At 41.7% G+C, this 24,256-nt stretch overlaps 1 protein-coding gene across 1 annotated transcript in view; it reads right to left on the bottom strand.

The window, feature by feature from the left end:
* LOC128655013 (proton channel OTOP2) overlaps positions 1-24,256 on the bottom strand; it is a 155,692-nt gene that overhangs the window by 43,277 nt on the left and 88,159 nt on the right. The gene's annotated exons all lie outside the window — the stretch shown is intronic.

The raw sequence follows: 24,256 nt of genomic DNA, 5'->3' as shown, positions 1-24,256 counted from the left end.
CTCATATGCGCTAACCCGACTGCTTATTCACATATGCGCTAACCCGACCACTTATTGACATATGCTCTAACCCAAACTCATGTTCTCATATGCGCTAACCCGACTGCTTATTCACATATGCACTAACCTAAACTCATGTTCTCATATGCGCTAACCCGACTGCTTATTCACATATGCACTAACCTAAACTCATATTCTCATATGCGCTAACCCGACTGCTTATTCACATATGCACTAACCTAAACTCATGTTCTCATATGCGCTAACCCGAACTCATGTTCTCATATGCGCTAACCCGACTGCTTATTCACATATGCACTAACCTAAACTCATGTTCTCATATGCGCTAACCCGAACTCATATTCTCATATGCGCTAACCCGACTGCTTATTCACATATGCACTAACCCAAACTCATGTTCTCATATGCGCTAACCCGACTGCTTATTCACATATGCGCTAACCCGACCACTTATTGACATATGCTCTAACCCAAACTCATGTTCTCATATGCGCTAACCCGACTGCTTATTCACATATGCTCTAACCTAAACTCATGTTCTCATATGCGCTAACCCGACTGCTTATTCACATATGCTCTAACCCAAACTCATATTCTCATATGCGCTAACCCGACTGCTTATTCACATATGCGCTAACCCGACCACTTATTGACATATGCTCTAACCCAAACTCATGTTCTCATATGCGCTAACCCGACCACTTATTGACATATGCTCTAACCCAAACTCATGTTCTCATATGCGCTAACCCGACCACTTATTGACATATGCGCTAACCCGAACTCATATTCTCATATGCGCTAACCCGACTGCTTATTCACATATGCGCTAACCCGACCACTTATTGACATATGCTCTAACCCAAACTCATATTCTCATATGCGCTAACCCGACCACTTATTGACATATGCTCTAACCCAAACTCATGTTCTCATATGCGCTAACCCGAACTCATATTCTCATATGCGCTAACCCGACTGCTTATTCACATATGCACTAACCCGAACTCATATTCTCATATGCGCTAACCCGACTGCTTATTCACATATGCACTAACCTAAACTCATGTTCTCATATGCGCTAACCCGACTGCTTATTCACATATGCTCTAACCCGAACTCATATTCTCATATGCGCTAACCCGACCACTTATTGACATATGCTCTAACCCAAACTCATATTCTCATATGCGCTAACCCGACTGCTTATTCACATATGCACTAACCTAAACTCATATTCTCATATGCGCTAACCCGACTGCTTATTCACATATGCACTAACCTAAACTCATGTTCTCATATGCGCTAACCCGACTGCTTATTCACATATGCACTAACCCAAACTCATGTTCTCATATGCGCTAACCCGACTGCTTATTCACATATGCACTAACCTAAACTCATGTTCTCATATGCGCTAACCCGACTGCTTATTCACATATGCACTAACCCAAACTCATGTTCTCATATGCTCTAACCCAAACTCATATTCTCATATGCGCTAACCCGACTGCTTATTCACATATGCGCTAACCCGAACTCATATTCTCATATGCGCTAACCTAAACTCATGTTCTCATATGCGCTAACCCGACTGCTTATTCACATATGCACTAACCTAAACTCATGTTCTCATATGCGCTAACCCGACTGCTTATTCACATATGCGCTAACCCGACCACTTATTGACATATGCTCTAACCCAAACTCATGTTCTCATATGCGCTAACCCGACTGCTTATTCACATATGCTCTAACCTAAACTCATGTTCTCATATGCGCTAACCCGACTGCTTATTCACATATGCTCTAACCCAAACTCATATTCTCATATGCGCTAACCCGAACTCATATTCTCATATGCGCTAACCCGACTGCTTATTCACATATGCGCTAACCCGACCACTTATTGACATATGCTTTAACCCAAACTCATATTCTCATATGCGCTAACCCGACCACTTATTGACATATGCTCTAACCCAAACTCATGTTCTCATATGCGCTAACCCGACTGCTTATTCACATATGCACTAACCTAAACTCATGTTCTCATATGCGCTAACCCGACTGCTTATTCACATATGCACTAACCTAAACTCATGTTCTCATATGCGCTAACCCGACCACTTATTCACATATGCTCTAACCCGAACTCATATTCTCATATGCGCTAACCCGACTGCTTATTCACATATGCTCTAACCCGAACTCATATTCTCATATGCGCTAACCCGACTGCTTATTCACATATGCTCTAACCCGAACTCATATTCTCATATGCGCTAACCCGACCACTTATTGACATATGCTCTAACCCAAACTCATATTCTCATATGCGCTAACCCGACTGCTTATTCACATATGCACTAACCTAAACTCATGTTCTCATATGCGCTAACCCGACTGCTTATTCACATATGCACTAACCTAAACTCATATTCTCATATGCGCTAACCCGACTGCTTATTCACATATGCACTAACCCAAACTCATGTTCTCATATGCGCTAACCCGACTGCTTATTCACATATGCGCTAACCCGACCACTTATTGACATATGCTCTAACCCAAACTCATATTCTCATATGCGCTAACCCGACTGCTTATTCACATATGCACTAACCCAAACTCATATTCTCATATGCGCTAACCCGACTGCTTATTCACATATGCGCTAACCCAAACTCATATTCTCATATGCGCTAACCCGACTGCTTATTCACATATGCACTAACCCAAACTCATATTCTCATATGCGCTAACCCAAACTCATATTCTCATATGCGCTAACCCAAACTCATATTCACATATGCTCTAACCCAAACTCATATTCTCATATGCGCTAACCCGACTGCTTATTCACATATGCTCTAACCCAAACTCATATTCTCATATGCGCTAACCCGACTGCTTATTCACATATGCGCTAACCCGACCACTTATTGACATATGCTCTAACCCAAACTCATATTCTCATATGCGCTAACCCGACCACTTATTCACATATGCTCTAACCCAAACTCATATTCTCATATGCGCTAACCCGACTGCTTATTCACATATGCTCTAACCCAAACTCATATTCTCATATGCGCTAACCCGACCACTTATTGACATATGCACTAACCTAAACTCATGTTCTCATATGCGCTAACCCGACTGCTTATTCACATATGCGCTAACCCGACCACTTATTGACATATGCTCTAACCTAAACTCATGTTCTCATATGCGCTAACCCGACTGCTTATTCACATATGCACTAACCTAAACTCATGTTCTCATATGCGCTAACCCGACTGCTTATTCACATATGCTCTAACCCAAACTCATATTCTCATATGCGCTAACCCGACCACTTATTGACATATGCTCTAACCCAAACTCATGTTCTCATATGCGCTAACCCGACTGCTTATTCACATATGCGCTAACCCGACCACTTATTGACATATGCTCTAACCCAAACTCATGTTCTCATATGCGCTAACCCGACTGCTTATTCACATATGCGCTAACCCGACCACTTATTCACATATGCACTAACCTAAACTCATGTTCTCATATGCGCTAACCTAAACTCATATTCTCATATGCGCTAACCCGACTGCTTATTCACATATGCACTAACCCAAACTCATATTCTCATATGCGCTAACCCGACTGCTTATTCACATATGCTCTAACCCAAACTCATATTCTCATATGCGCTAACCCGACTGCTTATTCACATATGCACTAACCCGAACTCATATTCTCATATGCGCTAACCCGACTGCTTATTCACATATGCACTAACCTAAACTCATGTTCTCATATGCGCTAACCCAAACTCATGTTCTCATATGCTCTAACCTAAACTCATATTCTCATATGCGCTAACCCGACTGCTTATTCACATATGCACTAACCTAAACTCATGTTCTCATATGCGCTAACCTAAACTCATGTTCTCATATGCGCTAACCTAAACTCATATTCTCATATGCGCTAACCCGACTGCTTATTCACATATGCACTAACCTAAACTCATGTTCTCATATGCGCTAACCCGACTGCTTATTCACATATGCTCTAACCCAAACTCATGTTCTCATATGCGCTAACCCGACTGCTTATTCACATATGCGCTAACCCGACTGCTTATTGACATATGCTCTAACCCGAACTCATATTCTCATATGCGCTAACCCGACTGCTTATTCACATATGCACTAACCTAAACTCATGTTCTCATATGCGCTAACCCGACTGCTTATTCACATATGCTTTAACCCAAACTCATATTCTCATATGCGCTAACCCGACCACTTATTGACATATGCTCTAACCCAAACTCATGTTCTCATATGCGCTAACCCGACTGCTTATTCACATATGCTCTAACCTAAACTCATGTTCTCATATGCGCTAACCCGACTGCTTATTCACATATGCACTAACCTAAACTCATGTTCTCATATGCGCTAACCCGACCACTTATTCACATATGCTCTAACCCGAACTCATATTCTCATATGCGCTAACCCGACTGCTTATTCACATATGCTCTAACCCGAACTCATATTCTCATATGCGCTAACCCGACTGCTTATTCACATATGCTCTAACCCGAACTCATATTCTCATATGCGCTAACCCGACCACTTATTGACATATGCTCTAACCCAAACTCATATTCTCATATGCACTAACCCGACTGCTTATTCACATATGCACTAACCCGAACTCATATTCTCATATGCGCTAACCCGACTGCTTATTCACATATGCGCTAACCTAAACTCATGTTCTCATATGCGCTAACCCGACTGCTTATTCACATATGCACTAACCTAAACTCATATTCTCATATGCGCTAACCCGACTGCTTATTCACATATGCACTAACCCAAACTCATATTCTCATATGCGCTAACCCGACTGCTTATTCACATATGCGCTAACCCGACCACTTATTGACATATGCTCTAACCCAAACTCATATTCTCATATGCGCTAACCCGACTGCTTATTCACATATGCACTAACCCAAACTCATATTCTCATATGCGCTAACCCGACTGCTTATTCACATATGCTCTAACCCAAACTCATATTCTCATATGCTCTAACCCGACCACTTATTGACATATGCTCTAACCCAAACTCATGTTCTCATATGCGCTAACCCGACTGCTTATTCACATATGCACTAACCTAAACTCATGTTCTCATATGCGCTAACCCGACTGCTTATTCACATATGCGCTAACCCGACCACTTATTGACATATGCTCTAACCCAAACTCATATTCTCATATGCGCTAACCCGACCACTTATTGACATATGCTCTAACCCAAACTCATGTTCTCATATGCGCTAACCCGACTGCTTATTCACATATGCACTAACCCAAACTCATATTCTCATATGCGCTAACCCGACTGCTTATTCACATATGCACTAACCCGAACTCATATTCTCATATGCGCTAACCCGACTGCTTATTCACATATGCACTAACCTAAACTCATGTTCTCATATGCGCTAACCCGACTGCTTATTCACATATGCGCTAACCCGACCACTTATTGACATATGCTCTAACCCAAACTCATATTCTCATATGCGCTAACCTGACTGCTTATTCACATATGCACTAACCCAAACTCATATTCTCATATGCGCTAACCCGACTGCTTATTCACATATGCTCTAACCCAAACTCATATTCTCATATGCGCTAACCCGACCACTTATTGACATATGCTCTAACCCAAACTCATGTTCTCATATGCGCTAACCCGACTGCTTATTCACATATGCTCTAACCTAAACTCATGTTCTCATATGCGCTAACCCGAACTCATGTTCTCATATGCGCTAACCCGACTGCTTATTCACATATGCACTAACCTAAACTCATGTTCTCATATGCGCTAACCCGACTGCTTATTCACATATGCACTAACCCGAACTCATATTCTCATATGCGCTAACCCGACTGCTTATTCACATACGCACTAACCCGAACTCATGTTCTCATATGCGCTAACCCGACTGCTTATTCACATATGCACTAACCTAAACTCATGTTCTCATATGCGCTAACCCGACTGCTTATTCACATATGCACTAACCCAAACTCATATTCTCATATGCGCTAACCCGACTGCTTATTCACATATGCACTAACCCAAACTCATATTCTCATATGCGCTAACCCAAACTCATATTCTCATATGCGCTAACCCAAACTCATATTCACATATGCACTAACCCAAACTCATATTCTCATATGCGCTAACCCGACCACTTATTCACATATGCTCTAACCCAAACTCATATTCTCATATGCGCTAACCCGACTGCTTATTCACATATGCTCTAACCCAAACTCATATTCTCATATGCGCTAACCCGACTGCTTATTCACATATGCGCTAACCCGACCACTTATTGACATATGCTCTAACCCAAACTCATATTCTCATATGCGCTAACCCGACCACTTATTCACATATGCTCTAACCCAAACTCATATTCTCATATGCGCTAACCCGACTGCTTATTCACATATGCACTAACCCAAACTCATATTCTCATATGCGCTAACCCGACCACTTATTGACATATGCACTAACCTAAACTCATGTTCTCATATGCGCTAACCCGACTGCTTATTCACATATGCGCTAACCCGACCACTTATTGACATATGCTCTAACCTAAACTCATGTTCTCATATGCGCTAACCCGACTGCTTATTCACATATGCACTAACCTAAACTCATATTCTCATATGCGCTAACCCGACTGCTTATTCACATATGCACTAACCCGAACTCATATTCTCATATGCGCTAACCCGAACTCATGTTCTCATATGCGCTAACCCGACTGCTTATTCACATATGCACTAACCTAAACTCATGTTCTCATATGCGCTAACCCGAACTCATATTCTCATATGCGCTAACCCGACTGCTTATTCACATATGCACTAACCCAAACTCATGTTCTCATATGCGCTAACCCGACCACTTATTGACATATGCTCTAACCCAAACTCATATTCTCATATGCGCTAACCCGACTGCTTATTCACATATGCGCTAACCCGACCACTTATTGACATATGCTCTAACCCAAACTCATATTCTCATATGCGCTAACCCGACTGCTTATTCACATATGCACTAACCTAAACTCATGTTCTCATATGCGCTAACCCGAACTCATGTTCTCATATGCGCTAACCCGACTGCTTATTCACATATGCACTAACCCGACTGCTTATTCACATATGCACTAACCTAAACTCATATTCTCATATGCGCTAACCCGACTGCTTATTCACATATGCTCTAACCCAAACTCATATTCTCATATGCGCTAACCCGACTGCTTATTCACATATGCGCTAACCCGACCACTTATTGACATATGCTCTAACCCAAACTCATATTCTCATATGCGCTAACCCGACCACTTATTGACATATGCTCTAACCCAAACTCATATTCTCATATGCGCTAACCCGACTGCTTATTCACATATGCGCTAACCCGACCACTTATTGACATATGCTCTAACCCAAACTCATGTTCTCATATGCGCTAACCCGACTGCTTATTCACATATGCACTAACCTAAACTCATGTTCTCATATGCGCTAACCCGACTGCTTATTCACATATGCTCTAACCTAAACTCATGTTCTCATATGCGCTAACCCGAACTCATGTTCTCATATGCGCTAACCCGACTGCTTATTCACATATGCACTAACCTAAACTCATGTTCTCATATGCGCTAACCCGACCACTTATTGACATATGCTCTAACCCAAACTCATATTCTCATATGCGCTAACCCGACTGCTTATTCACATATGCGCTAACCCGACCACTTATTGACATATGCTCTAACCCAAACTCATATTCTCATATGCGCTAACCCGACTGCTTATTCACATATGCTCTAACCCAAACTCATATTCTCATATGCGCTAACCCGACTGCTTATTCACATATGCACTAACCTAAACTCATGTTCTCATATGCGCTAACCCGACTGCTTATTCACATATGCACTAACCCGACTGCTTATTCACATATGCACTAACCTAAACTCATATTCTCATATGCGCTAACCCGACTGCTTATTCACATATGCTCTAACCCAAACTCATATTCTCATATGCGCTAACCCGACTGCTTATTCACATATGCTCTAACCCAAACTCATATTCTCATATGCGCTAACCCGACTGCTTATTCACATATGCGCTAACCCGACCACTTATTGACATATGCTCTAACCCAAACTCATGTTCTCATATGCGCTAACCCGACTGCTTATTCACATATGCTCTAACCTAAACTCATGTTCTCATATGCGCTAACCCGACTGCTTATTCACATATGCTCTAACCCAAACTCATATTCTCATATGCGCTAACCCGACTGCTTATTCACATATGCGCTAACCCGACCACTTATTGACATATGCTCTAACCCAAACTCATGTTCTCATATGCGCTAACCCGACCACTTATTGACATATGCTCTAACCCAAACTCATGTTCTCATATGCGCTAACCCGACCACTTATTGACATATGCGCTAACCCGAACTCATATTCTCATATGCGCTAACCCGACTGCTTATTCACATATGCGCTAACCCGACCACTTATTGACATATGCTCTAACCCAAACTCATATTCTCATATGCGCTAACCCGACCACTTATTGACATATGCTCTAACCCAAACTCATGTTCTCATATGCGCTAACCCGACTGCTTATTCACATATGCTCTAACCTAAACTCATGTTCTCATATGCGCTAACCCGACTGCTTATTCACATATGCACTAACCTAAACTCATGTTCTCATATGCGCTAACCCGACCACTTATTCACATATGCTCTAACCCGAACTCATATTCTCATATGCGCTAACCCGACTGCTTATTCACATATGCTCTAACCCGAACTCATATTCTCATATGCGCTAACCCGACTGCTTATTCACATATGCTCTAACCCGAACTCATATTCTCATATGCGCTAACCCGACCACTTATTGACATATGCTCTAACCCAAACTCATATTCTCATATGCGCTAACCCGACTGCTTATTCACATATGCACTAACCTAAACTCATGTTCTCATATGCGCTAACCCGACTGCTTATTCACATATGCACTAACCTAAACTCATGTTCTCATATGCGCTAACCCGACTGCTTATTCACATATGCACTAACCCAAACTCATGTTCTCATATGCTCTAACCCAAACTCATATTCTCATATGCGCTAACCCGACTGCTTATTCACATATGCGCTAACCCGAACTCATATTCTCATATGCGCTAACCTAAACTCATGTTCTCATATGCGCTAACCCGACTGCTTATTCACATATGCACTAACCTAAACTCATGTTCTCATATGCGCTAACCCGACTGCTTATTCACATATGCGCTAACCCGACCACTTATTGACATATGCTCTAACCCAAACTCATGTTCTCATATGCGCTAACCCGACTGCTTATTCACATATGCTCTAACCTAAACTCATGTTCTCATATGCGCTAACCCGACTGCTTATTCACATATGCTCTAACCCAAACTCATATTCTCATATGCGCTAACCCGAACTCATATTCTCATATGCGCTAACCCGACTGCTTATTCACATATGCGCTAACCCGACCACTTATTGACATATGCTTTAACCCAAACTCATATTCTCATATGCGCTAACCCGACCACTTATTGACATATGCTCTAACCCAAACTCATGTTCTCATATGCGCTAACCCGACTGCTTATTCACATATGCACTAACCCGACCACTTATTCACATATGCACTAACCTAAACTCATGTTCTCATATGCGCTAACCCGACTGCTTATTCACATATGCACTAACCTAAACTCATGTTCTCATATGCGCTAACCCGACCACTTATTCACATATGCACTAACCCGACTGCTTATTCTCATATGCGCTAACCCGACTGCTTATTCACATATGCTCTAACCCGAACTCATATTCTCATATGCACTAACCCGACCACTTATTCACATATGCACTAACCTAAACTCATGTTCTCATATGCGCTAACCCGACTGCTTATTCACATATGCTCTAACCCGAACTCATATTCTCATATGCGCTAACCCGACTGCTTATTCACATATGCTCTAACCCGAACTCATATTCTCATATGCGCTAACCCGACCACTTATTGACATATGCTCTAACCCAAACTCATATTCTCATATGCGCTAACCCGACTGCTTATTCACATATGCACTAACCTAAACTCATGTTCTCATATGCGCTAACCCGACTGCTTATTCACATATGCTCTAACCCAAACTCATGTTCTCATATGCGCTAACCCGACTGCTTATTCACATATGCGCTAACCCGACCACTTATTGACATATGCTCTAACCCAAACTCATATTCTCATATGCGCTAACCCGACTGCTTATTCACATATGCACTAACCTAAACTCATGTTCTCATATGCGCTAACCCGACCACTTATTGACATATGCTCTAACCCAAACTCATGTTCTCATATGCGCTAACCCGACTGCTTATTCACATATGCACTAACCCAAACTCATATTCTCATATGCGCTAACCCGACTGCTTATTCACATATGCTCTAACCCAAACTCATATTCTCATATGCGCTAACCCGACTGCTTATTCACATATGCACTAACCTAAACTCATGTTCTCATATGCTCTAACCCAAACTCATGTTCTCATATGCGCTAACCCGACTGCTTATTCACATATGCACTAACCCAAACTCATATTCTCATATGCGCTAACCCGACTGCTTATTCACATATGCACTAACCCAAACTCATATTCTCATATGCGCTAACCCGACTGCTTATTCACATATGCACTAACCTAAACTCATGTTCTCATATGCGCTAACCTAAACTCATGTTCTCATATGCGCTAACCCAAACTCATATTCTCATATGCGCTAACCCGACTGCTTATTCACATATGCGCTAACCCGACCACTTATTGACATATGCTCTAACCCAAACTCATGTTCTCATATGCGCTAACCCGACTGCTTATTCACATATGCGCTAACCCGACTGCTTATTCACATATGCTCTAACCTAAACTCATATTCTCATATGCGCTAACCCGACTGCTTATTCACATATGCACTAACCCGAACTCATGTTCTCATATGCGCTAACCCGACCACTTATTCACATATGCACTAACCCAAACTCATATTCTCATATGCGCTAACCCGACTGCTTATTCACATATGCACTAACCTAAACTCATATTCTCATATGCGCTAACCCGACTGCTTATTCACATATGCGCTAACCCGACCACTTATTCACATATGCACTAACCCAAACTCATATTCTCATATGCGCTAACCCGACTGCTTATTCACATATGCACTAACCTAAACTCATGTTCTCATATGCGCTAACCCGACTGCTTATTCACATATGCACTAACCTAAACTCATATTCTCATATGCGCTAACCCGACTGCTTATTCACATATGCACTAACCTAAACTCATGTTCTCATATGCGCTAACCCGACTGCTTATTCACATATGCACTAACCTAAACTCATATTCTCATATGCGCTAACCCGACTGCTTATTCACATATGCACTAACCCAAACTCATATTCTCATATGCGCTAACCCGACTGCTTATTCACATATGCACTAACCTAAACTCATGTTCTCATATGCGCTAACCCGACTGCTTATTCACATATGCACTAACCTAAACTCATGTTCTCATATGCGCTAACCCGACTGCTTATTCACATATGCACTAACCCAAACTCATATTCTCATATGCGCTAACCCGACTGCTTATTCACATATGCACTAACCCAAACTCATATTCTCATATGCGCTAACCCAAACTCATATTCTCATATGCGCTAACCCAAACTCATATTCACATATGCTCTAACCCAAACTCATATTCTCATATGCGCTAACCCGACTGCTTATTCACATATGCTCTAACCCAAACTCATATTCTCATATGCGCTAACCCGACTGCTTATTCACATATGCGCTAACCCGACCACTTATTGACATATGCTCTAACCCAAACTCATATTCTCATATGCGCTAACCCGACCACTTATTCACATATGCTCTAACCCAAACTCATATTCTCATATGCGCTAACCCGACTGCTTATTCACATATGCTCTAACCCAAACTCATATTCTCATATGCGCTAACCCGACCACTTATTGACATATGCACTAACCTAAACTCATGTTCTCATATGCGCTAACCCGACTGCTTATTCACATATGCGCTAACCCGACCACTTATTGACATATGCTCTAACCTAAACTCATGTTCTCATATGCGCTAACCCGACTGCTTATTCACATATGCTCTAACCTAAACTCATGTTCTCATATGCGCTAACCCGAACTCATGTTCTCATATGCGCTAACCCGACTGCTTATTCACATATGCACTAACCTAAACTCATGTTCTCATATGCGCTAACCCGAACTCATATTCTCATATGCGCTAACCGGACTGCTTATTCACATATGCACTAACCCAAACTCATATTCTCATATGCGCTAACCCGACTGCTTATTCACATATGCACTAACCTAAACTCATGTTCTCATATGCGCTAACCCGACTGCTTATTCACATATGCACTAACCTAAACTCATATTCTCATATGCGCTAACCCGACTGCTTATTCACATATGCACTAACCTAAACTCATGTTCTCATATGCGCTAACCCGACTGCTTATTCACATATGCTCTAACCTAAACTCATATTCTCATATGCGCTAACCCGACTGCTTATTCACATATGCACTAACCTAAACTCATGTTCTCATATGCGCTAACCCGACTGCTTATTCACATATGCACTAACCCGAACTCATATTCTCATATGCGCTAACCCGACTGCTTATTCACATATGCACTAACCTAAACTCATGTTCTCATATGCGCTAACCCGACTGCTTATTCACATATGCACTAACCTAAACTCATGTTCTCATATGCGCTAACCCGACTGCTTATTCACATATGCACTAACCCAAACTCATATTCTCATATGCGCTAACCCGACTGCTTATTCACATATGCACTAACCCAAACTCATATTCTCATATGCGCTAACCCAAACTCATATTCTCATATGCGCTAACCCAAACTCATATTCACATATGCTCTAACCCAAACTCATATTCTCATATGCGCTAACCCGACTGCTTATTCACATATGCTCTAACCCAAACTCATATTCTCATATGCGCTAACCCGACTGCTTATTCACATATGCGCTAACCCGACCACTTATTGACATATGCTCTAACCCAAACTCATATTCTCATATGCGCTAACCCGACCACTTATTCACATATGCTCTAACCCAAACTCATATTCTCATATGCGCTAACCCGACTGCTTATTCACATATGCTCTAACCCAAACTCATATTCTCATATGCGCTAACCCGACCACTTATTGACATATGCACTAACCTAAACTCATGTTCTCATATGCGCTAACCCGACTGCTTATTCACATATGCGCTAACCCGACCACTTATTGACATATGCTCTAACCTAAACTCATGTTCTCATATGCGCTAACCCGACTGCTTATTCACATATGCTCTAACCTAAACTCATGTTCTCATATGCGCTAACCCGAACTCATGTTCTCATATGCGCTAACCCGACTGCTTATTCACATATGCACTAACCTAAACTCATGTTCTCATATGCGCTAACCCGAACTCATATTCTCATATGCGCTAACCGGACTGCTTATTCACATATGCACTAACCCAAACTCATGTTCTCATATGCGCTAACCCGACCACTTATTGACATATGCTCTAACCCAAACTCATATTCTCATATGCGCTAACCCGACTGCTTATTCACATATGCGCTAACCCGACCACTTATTGACATATGCTCTAACCCAAACTCATATTCTCATATGCGCTAACCCGACTGCTTATTCACATATGCACTAACCTAAACTCATATTGTCATATGCACTAACCCGACTGCTTATTCACATATGCTCTAACCCAAACTCATATTCTCATATGCGCTAACCCGACCACTTATTGACATATGCTCTAACCCAAACTCATATTCTCATATGCGCTAACCCGACCACTTATTGACATATGCTCTAACCCAAACTCATATTCTCATATGCGCTAACCCGACCACTTATTGACATATGCTCTAACCCAAACTCATATTCTCATATGCGCTAACCCGACCACTTATTGACATATGCTCTAACCCAAACTCATATTCTCATATGCACTAACCCGACCACTTATTGACATATGCACTAACCTAAACTCATATTCTCATATGCACTAACCCGACTGCTTATTGACATATGCTCTAACCCAAACTCATATTCTCATATGCGCTAACCCGACTGCTTATTCACATATGCTCTAACCCAAACTCATATTCTCATATGCGCTAACCCGACTGCTTATTCTCATATGCGCTAACCCGACTGCTTATTCACATATGCTCTAACCTAAACTCATGTTCTCATATGCGCTAACCCGAACTCATGTTCTCATATGCGCTAACCCGACTGCTTATTCACATATGCACTAACCTAAACTCATGTTCTCATATGCGCTAACCCGAACTCATATTCTCATATGCGCTAACCCGACTGCTTATTCACATATGCTCTAACCCAAACTCATATTCTCATATGCGCTAACCCGACTGCTTATTCACATATGCGCTAACCCGACCACTTATTGACATATGCTCTAACCCAAACTCATATTCTCATATGCGCTAACCCGACTGCTTATTCACATATGCTCTAACCCAAACTCATATTCTCATATGCGCTAACCCGACTGCTTATTCACATATGCACTAACCTAAACTCATGTTCTCATATGCGCTAACCCGACTGCTTATTCACATATGCACTAACCCGACTGCTTATTCACATATGCACTAACCTAAACTCATATTCTCATATGCGCTAACCCGACTGCTTATTCACATATGCTCTAACCCAAACTCATATTCTCATATGCGCTAACCCGACTGCTTATTCACATATGCTCTAACCCAAACTCATATTCTCATATGCGCTAACCCGACTGCTTATTCACATATGCGCTAACCCGACCACTTATTGACATATGCTCTAACCCAAACTCATGTTCTCATATGCGCTAACCCGACTGCTTATTCACATATGCTCTAACCTAAACTCATGTTCTCATATGCGCTAACCCGACCACTTATTGACATATGCGCTAACCCGAACTCATATTCTCATATGCGCTAACCCGACTGCTTATTCACATATGCGCTAACCCGACCACTTATTGACATATGCTCTAACCCAAACTCATATTCTCATATGCGCTAACCCGACCACTTATTGACATATGCTCTAACCCAAACTCATGTTCTCATATGCGCTAACCCGACTGCTTATTCACATATGCACTAACCTAAACTCATGTTCTCATATGCGCTAACCCGACCACTTATTCACATATGCTCTAACCCGAACTCATATTCTCATATGCGCTAACCCGACTGCTTATTCACATATGCTCTAACCCGAACTCATATTCTCATATGCGCTAACCCGACTGCTTATTCACATATGCTCTAACCCGAACTCATATTCTCATATGCGCTAACCCGACCACTTATTGACATATGCTCTAACCCAAACTCATATTCTCATATGCGCTAACCCGACTGCTTATTCACATATGCACTAACCTAAACTCATGTTCTCATATGCGCTAACCCGACTGCTTATTCACATATGCACTAACCTAAACTCATATTCTCATATGCGCTAACCCGACTGCTTATTCACATATGCACTAACCTAAACTCATGTTCTCATATGCGCTAACCCGACTGCTTATTCACATATGCACTAACCTAAACTCATGTTCTCATATGCGCTAACCCGACTGCTTATTCACATATGCACTAACCTAAACTCATGTTCTCATATGCGCTAACCCGACTGCTTATTCACATATGCACTAACCCAAACTCATGTTCTCATATGCTCTAACCCAAACTCATATTCTCATATGCGCTAACCCGACTGCTTATTCACATATGCGCTAACCCGAACTCATATTCTCATATGCGCTAACCCGACCACTTATTGACATATGCTCTAACCCAAACTCATATTCTCATATGCGCTAACCCGACTGCTTATTCACATATGCACTAACCTAAACTCATGTTCTCATATGCGCTAACCCGACTGCTTATTCACATATGCACTAACCTAAACTCATGTTCTCATATGCGCTAACCCGACTGCTTATTCACATATGCGCTAACCCGACCACTTATTGACATATGCTCTAACCCAAACTCATATTCTCATATGCGCTAACCCGACTGCTTATTCACATATGCACTAACCCAAACTCATATTCTCATATGCGCTAACCCGACTGCTTATTCACATATGCGCTAACCCGACCACTTATTGACATATGCTCTAACCCAAACTCATATTCTCATATGCGCTAACCCGACTGCTTATTCACATATGCACTAACCCAAACTCATATTCTCATATGCGCTAACCCGACTGCTTATTCACATATGCGCTAACCCGACCACTTATTGACATATGCTCTAACCCGACTGCTTATTCACATATGCTCTAACCCAAACTCATATTCTCATATGCGCTAACCCGACCACTTATTGACATATGCTCTAACCCAAACTCATGTTCTCATATGCGCTAACCCGACTGCTTATTCACATATGCACTAACCCAAACTCATATTCTCATATGCGCTAACCCGACTGCTTATTCACATATGCTCTAACCCAAACTCATGTTCTCATATGCGCTAACCCGACTGCTTATTCACATATGCTCTAACCTAAACTCATGTTCTCATATGCGCTAACCCGACTGCTTATTCACATATGCACTAACCCGACTGCTTATTCACATATGCACTAACCCGACTGCTTATTCACATATGCACTAACCTAAACTCATGTTCTCATATGCGCTAACCCGACTGCTTATTCACATATGCACTAACCTAAACTCATGTTCTCATATGCGCTAACCCAAACTCATATTCTCATATGCGCTAACCCGACCACTTATTCACATATGCACTAACCCAAACTCATATTCTCATATGCGCTAACCCGACTGCTTATTCACATATGCTCTAACCCAAACTCATATTCTCATATGCGCTAACCCGACTGCTTATTCACATATGCGCTAACCCAAACTCATATTCTCATATGCGCTAACCCGACTGCTTATTCACATATGCGCTAACCCGACCACTTATTGACATATGCTCTAACCCAAACTCATATTCTCATATGCGCTAACCCGACCACTTATTGACATATGCTCTAACCCAAACTCATGTTCTCATATGCGCTAACCCGACTGCTTATTCACATATGCTCTAACCTAAACTCATGTTCTCATATGCGCTAACCCGACTGCTTATTCACATATGCTCTAACCCAAACTCATATTCTCATATGCGCTAACCCGACTGCTTATTCACATATGCGCTAACCCGACCACTTATTGACATATGCTCTAACCCAAACTCATGTTCTCATATGCGCTAACCCGACCACTTATTGACATATGCTCTAACCCAAACTCATGTTCTCATATGCGCTAACCCGACCACTTATTGACATATGCGCTAACCCGAACTCATATTCTCATATGCGCTAACCCGACTGCTTATTCACATATGCGCTAACCCGACCACTTATTGACATATGCTCTAACCCAAACTCATATTCTCATATGCGCTAACCCGACCACTTATTGACATATGCTCTAACCCAAACTCATGTTCTCATATGCGCTAACCCGACTGCTTATTCACATATGCTCTAACCTAAACTCATGTTCTCATATGCGCTAACCCGACCACTTATTCACATATGCTCTAACCCGAACTCATATTCTCATATGCGCTAACCCGACTGCTTATTCACATATGCTCTAACCCGAACTCATATTCTCATATGCGCTAACCCGACTGCTTATTCACATATGCTCTAACCCGAACTCATATTCTCATATGCGCTAACCCGACCACTTATTGACATATGCTCTAACCCAAACTCATATTCTCATATGCGCTAACCCGACTGCTTATTCACATATGCACTAACCTAAACTCATGTTCTCATATGCGCTAACCCGACTGCTTATTCACATATGCACTAACCTAAACTCATATTCTCATATGCGCTAACCCGACTGCTTATTCACATATGCACTAACCTAAACTCATGTTCTCATATGCGCTAACCCGACTGCTTATTCACATATGCACTAACCCAAACTCATGTTCTCATATGCGCTAACCCGACTGCTTATTCACATATGCACTAACCCAAACTCATGTTCTCATATGCGCTAACCCGACTGCTTATTCACATATGCACTAACCCAAACTCATGTTCTCATATGCTCTAACCCAAACTCATATTCTCATATGCGCTAACCCGACTGCTTATTCACATATGCGCTAACCCGAACTCATATTCTCATATGCGCTAACCCGACCACTTATTGACATATGCTCTAACCCAAACTCATATTCTCATATGCGCTAACCCGACTGCTTATTCACATATGCACTAACCTAAACTCATGTTCTCATATGCGCTAACCCGACTGCTTATTCACATATGCACTAACCTAAACTCATGTTCTCATATGCGCTAACCCGACTGCTTATTCACATATGCGCTAACCCGACCACTTATTGACATATGCTCTAACCCAAACTCATATTCTCATATGCGCTAACCCGACTGCTTATTCACATATGCACTAACCCAAACTCATATTCTCATATGCGCTAACCCGACTGCTTATTCACATATGCGCTAACCCGACCACTTATTGACATATGCTCTAACCCAAACTCATGTTCTCATATGCGCTAACCCGACTGCTTATTCACATATGCTCTAACCTAAACTCATGTTCTCATATGCGCTAACCCGACTGCTTATTCACATATGCACTAACCCGACTGCTTATTCACATATGCTCTAACCCAAACTCATATTCTCATATGCGCTAACCCGACTGCTTATTCACATATGCGCTAACCCAAACTCATATTCTCATATGCGCTAACCCGACTGCTTATTCACATATGCGCTAACCCGACCACTTATTGACATATGCTCTAACCCAAACTCATATTCTCATATGCGCTAACCCGACCACTTATTGACATATGCTCTAACCCAAACTCATGTTCTCATATGCGCTAACCCGACTGCTTATTCACATATGCACTAACCTAAACTCATGTTCTCATATGCACTAACCCGACCACTTATTGACATATGCTCTAACCTAAACTCATGTTCTCATATGCGCTAACCCGACTGCTTATTCACATATGCTCTAACCTAAACTCATGTTCTCATATGCGCTAACCCGAACTCATGTTCTCATATGCGCTAACCCGACTGCTTATTCACATATGCACTAACCCAAACTCATGTTCTCATATGCGCTAACCCGACCACTTATTGACATATGCTCTAACCCAAACTCATATTCTCATATGCGCTAACCCGACTGCTTATTCACATATGCGCTAACCCGACCACTTATTGACATATGCTCTAACCCAAACTCATATTCTCATATGCGCTAACCCGACTGCTTATTCACATATGCACTAACCTAAACTCATGTTCTCATATGCGCTAACCCGACTGCTTATTCACATATGCGCTAACCCGACCACTTATTGACATATGCTCTAACCCAAACTCATGTTCTCATATGCGCTAACCCGACTGCTTATTCACATATGCACTAACCTAAACTCATGTTCTCATATGCGCTAACCCGACTGCTTATTCACATATGCACTAACCCGACTGCTTATTCACATATGCACTAACCTAAACTCATATTCTCATATGCGCTAACCCGACTGCTTATTCACATATGCTCTAACCCAAACTCATATTCTCATATGCGCTAACCCGACTGCTTATTCACATATGCGCTAACCCGACCACTTATTGACATATGCTCTAACCCAAACTCATATTCTCATATGCGCTAACCCGACTGCTTATTCACATATGCGCTAACCCGACCACTTATTGACATATGCTCTAACCCAAACTCATATTCTCATATGCGCTAACCCGACTGCTTATTCACATATGCGCTAACCCGACCACTTATTGACATATGCTCTAACCCAAACTCATGTTCTCATATGCGCTAACCCGACTGCTTATTCACATATGCACTAACCCAAACTCATGTTCTCATATGCGCTAACCCGACCACTTATTGACATATGCTCTAACCCAAACTCATATTCTCATATGCGCTAACCCGACTGCTTATTCACATATGCGCTAACCCGACCACTTATTGACATATGCTCTAACCCAAACTCATATTCTCATATGCGCTAACCCGACTGCTTATTCACATATGCACTAACCTAAACTCATGTTCTCATATGCGCTAACCCGACTGCTTATTCACATATGCACTAACCTAAACTCATGTTCTCATATGCGCTAACCCGACTGCTTATTCACATATGCACTAACCCGACTGCTTATTCACATATGCACTAACCTAAACTCATATTCTCATATGCGCTAACCCGACTGCTTATTCACATATGCTCTAACCCAAACTCATATTCTCATATGCGCTAACCCGACTGCTTATTGACATATGCTCTAACCTAAACTCATGTTCTCATATGCGCTAACCCGACTGCTTATTCACATATGCTCTAACCCAAACTCATGTTCTCATATGCGCTAACCCGACTGCTTATTCACATATGCTCTAACCCAAACTCATATTCTCATATGCGCTAACCCGACCACTTATTGACATATGCTCTAACCTAAACTCATGTTCTCATATGCGCTAACCCGACTGCTTATTCACATATGCACTAACCCAAACTCATGTTCTCATATGCGCTAACCTAAACTCATGTTCTCATATGCGCTAACCCGACTGCTTATTCACATATGCACTAACCCAAACTCATGTTCTCATATGCACTAACCTAAACTCATGTTCTCATATGCGCTAACCCGACTGCTTATTCACATATGCACTAACCTAAACTCATATTCTCATATGCGCTAACCCGACTGCTTATTCACATATGCTCTAACCCAAACTCATATTCTCATATGCGCTAACCCGACTGCTTATTCACATATGCGCTAACCCGACCACTTATTGACATATGCTCTAACCCAAACTCATATTCTCATATGCGCTAACCCGACTGCTTATTCACATATGCACTAACCTAAACTCATGTTCTCATATGCGCTAACCCGACTGCTTATTCACATATGCTCTAACCCAAACTCATATTCTCATATGCGCTAACCCGACTGCTTATTCACATATGCGCTAACCCGACCACTTATTGACATATGCTCTAACCCAAACTCATATTCTCATATGCGCTAACCCGACCACTTATTCACATATGCACTAACCTAAACTCATGTTCTCATATGCGCTAACCCGACCACTTATTGACATATGCTCTAACCCAAACTCATGTTCTCATATGCGCTAACCCGACTGCTTATTCACATATGCTCTAACCCGACCACTTATTGACATATGCTCTAACCCAAACTCATATTCTCATATGCGCTAACCCGACTGCTTATTCACATATGCGCTAACCCGACCACTTATTGACATATGCTCTAACCCAAACTCATATTCTCATATGCGCTAACCCGACCACTTATTCACATATGCTCTAACCTAAACTCATGTTCTCATATGCGCTAACCCGACTGCTTATTCACATATGCTCTAACCCAAACTCATATTCTCATATGCGCTAACCCGAACTCATATTCTCATATGCGCTAACCCGACTGCTTATTCACATATGCGCTAACCCGACCACTTATTGACATATGCTCTAACCCAAACTCATATTCTCATATGCGCTAACCCGACCACTTATTGACATATGCTCTAACCCAAACTCATGTTCTCATATGCGCTAACCCGACTGCTTATTCACATATGCACTAACCCAAACTCATGTTCTCATATGCGCTAACCCGACTGCTTATTCACATATGCACTAACCTAAACTCATGTTCTCATATGCGCTAACCCAAACTCATGTTCTCATATGCGCTAACCCAAACTCATGTTCTCATATGCGCTAACCCGACTGCTTATTCACATATGCACTAACCTAAACTCATGTTCTCATATGCGCTAACCCGACTGCTTATTCACATATGCACTAACCTAAACTCATATTCTCATATGCGCTAACCCGACTGCTTATTCACATACGCTCTAACCCAAACTCATATTCTCATATGCGCTAACCCGACTGCTTATTCACATACGCTCTAACCCAAACTCATATTCTCATATGCGCTAACCCGACTGCTTATTCACATATGCTCTAACCCAAACTCATATTCTCATATGCGCTAACCCGACTGCTTATTCACATATGCACTAACCTAAACTCATGTTCTCATATGCGCTAACCCGAACTCATGTTCTCATATGCGCTAACCCGACTGCTTATTCACATATGCTCTAACCCAAACTCATGTTCTCATATGCGCTAACCCGACTGCTTATTCACATATGCTCTAACCCAAACTCATATTCTCATATGCGCTAACCCGACTGCTTATTCACATATGCACTAACCTAAACTCATGTTCTCATATGCGCTAACCCGAACTCATGTTCTCATATGCGCTAACCCGACTGCTTATTCACATATGCACTAACCTAAACTCATGTTCTCATATGCGCTAACCCGACTGCTTATTCACATATGCACTAACCTAAACTCATATTCTCATATGCGCTAACCCGACTGCTTATTCACATATGCTCTAACCCAAACTCATATTCTCATATGCGCTAACCCGACTGCTTATTCACATATGCTCTAACCCAAACTCATATTCTCATATGCGCTAACCCGACTGCTTATTCACATATGCACTAACCTAAACTCATGTTCTCATATGCGCTAACCCGACTGCTTATTCACATATGCACTAACCTAAACTCATATTCTCATATGCGCTAACCCGACTGCTTATTCACATATGCACTAACCTAAACTCATGTTCTCATATGCGCTAACCCGACTGCTTATTCACATATGCACTAACCTAAACTCATGTTCTCATATGCGCTAACCCGACTGCTTATTCACATATGCGCTAACCCGACTGCTTATTCACATATGCACTAACCTAAACTCATATTCTCATATGCGCTAACCCGACTGCTTATTCACATATGCATTAACCCAAACTCATATTCTCATATGCGCTAACCCGACTGCTTATTCACATATGCACTAACCTAAACTCATGTTCTCATATGCGCTAACCCGACTGCTTATTCACATATGCACTAACCTAAACTCATGTTCTCATATGCGCTAACCCGACTGCTTATTCACATATGCACTAACCTAAACTCATGTTCTCATATGCGCTAACCCGACTGCTTATTCACATATGCACTAACCTAAACTCATGTTCTCATATGCGCTAACCCGACTGCTTATTCACATATGCACTAACCCAAACTCATGTTCTCATATGCGCTAACCTAAACTCATATTCTCATATGCGCTAACCCGACTGCTTATTCACATATGCACTAACCCGACCACTTATTGACATATGCTCTAACCCAAACTCATATTCTCATATGCGCTAACCCGACTGCTTATTGACATATGCACTAACCTAAACTCATATTCTCATATGCGCTAACCCAAACTCATATTCTCATATGCGCTAACCCGACTGCTTATTGACATATGCACTAACCTAAACTCATATTCTCATATGCTCTAACCCAAACTCATATTCTCATATGCGCTAACCCGACTGCTTATTCACATATGCTCTAACCCAAACTCATATTCTCATATGCGCTAACCCGACCACTTATTGACATATGCTCTAACCCAAACTCATGTTCTCATATGCGCTAACCCGACTGCTTATTCACATATGCACTAACCCAAACTCATGTTCTCATATGCGCTAACCCAAACTCATGTTCTCATATG

The sequence above is a fragment of the Bombina bombina genome, chromosome 1 (assembly GCF_027579735.1).
Source record: "Bombina bombina isolate aBomBom1 chromosome 1, aBomBom1.pri, whole genome shotgun sequence".
Taxonomy (NCBI): Eukaryota; Metazoa; Chordata; class Amphibia; order Anura; family Bombinatoridae; genus Bombina; species Bombina bombina.
Note: the sequence above shows the minus strand (reverse complement) of the source record. Positions and strands in the feature narration are given on the sequence as shown.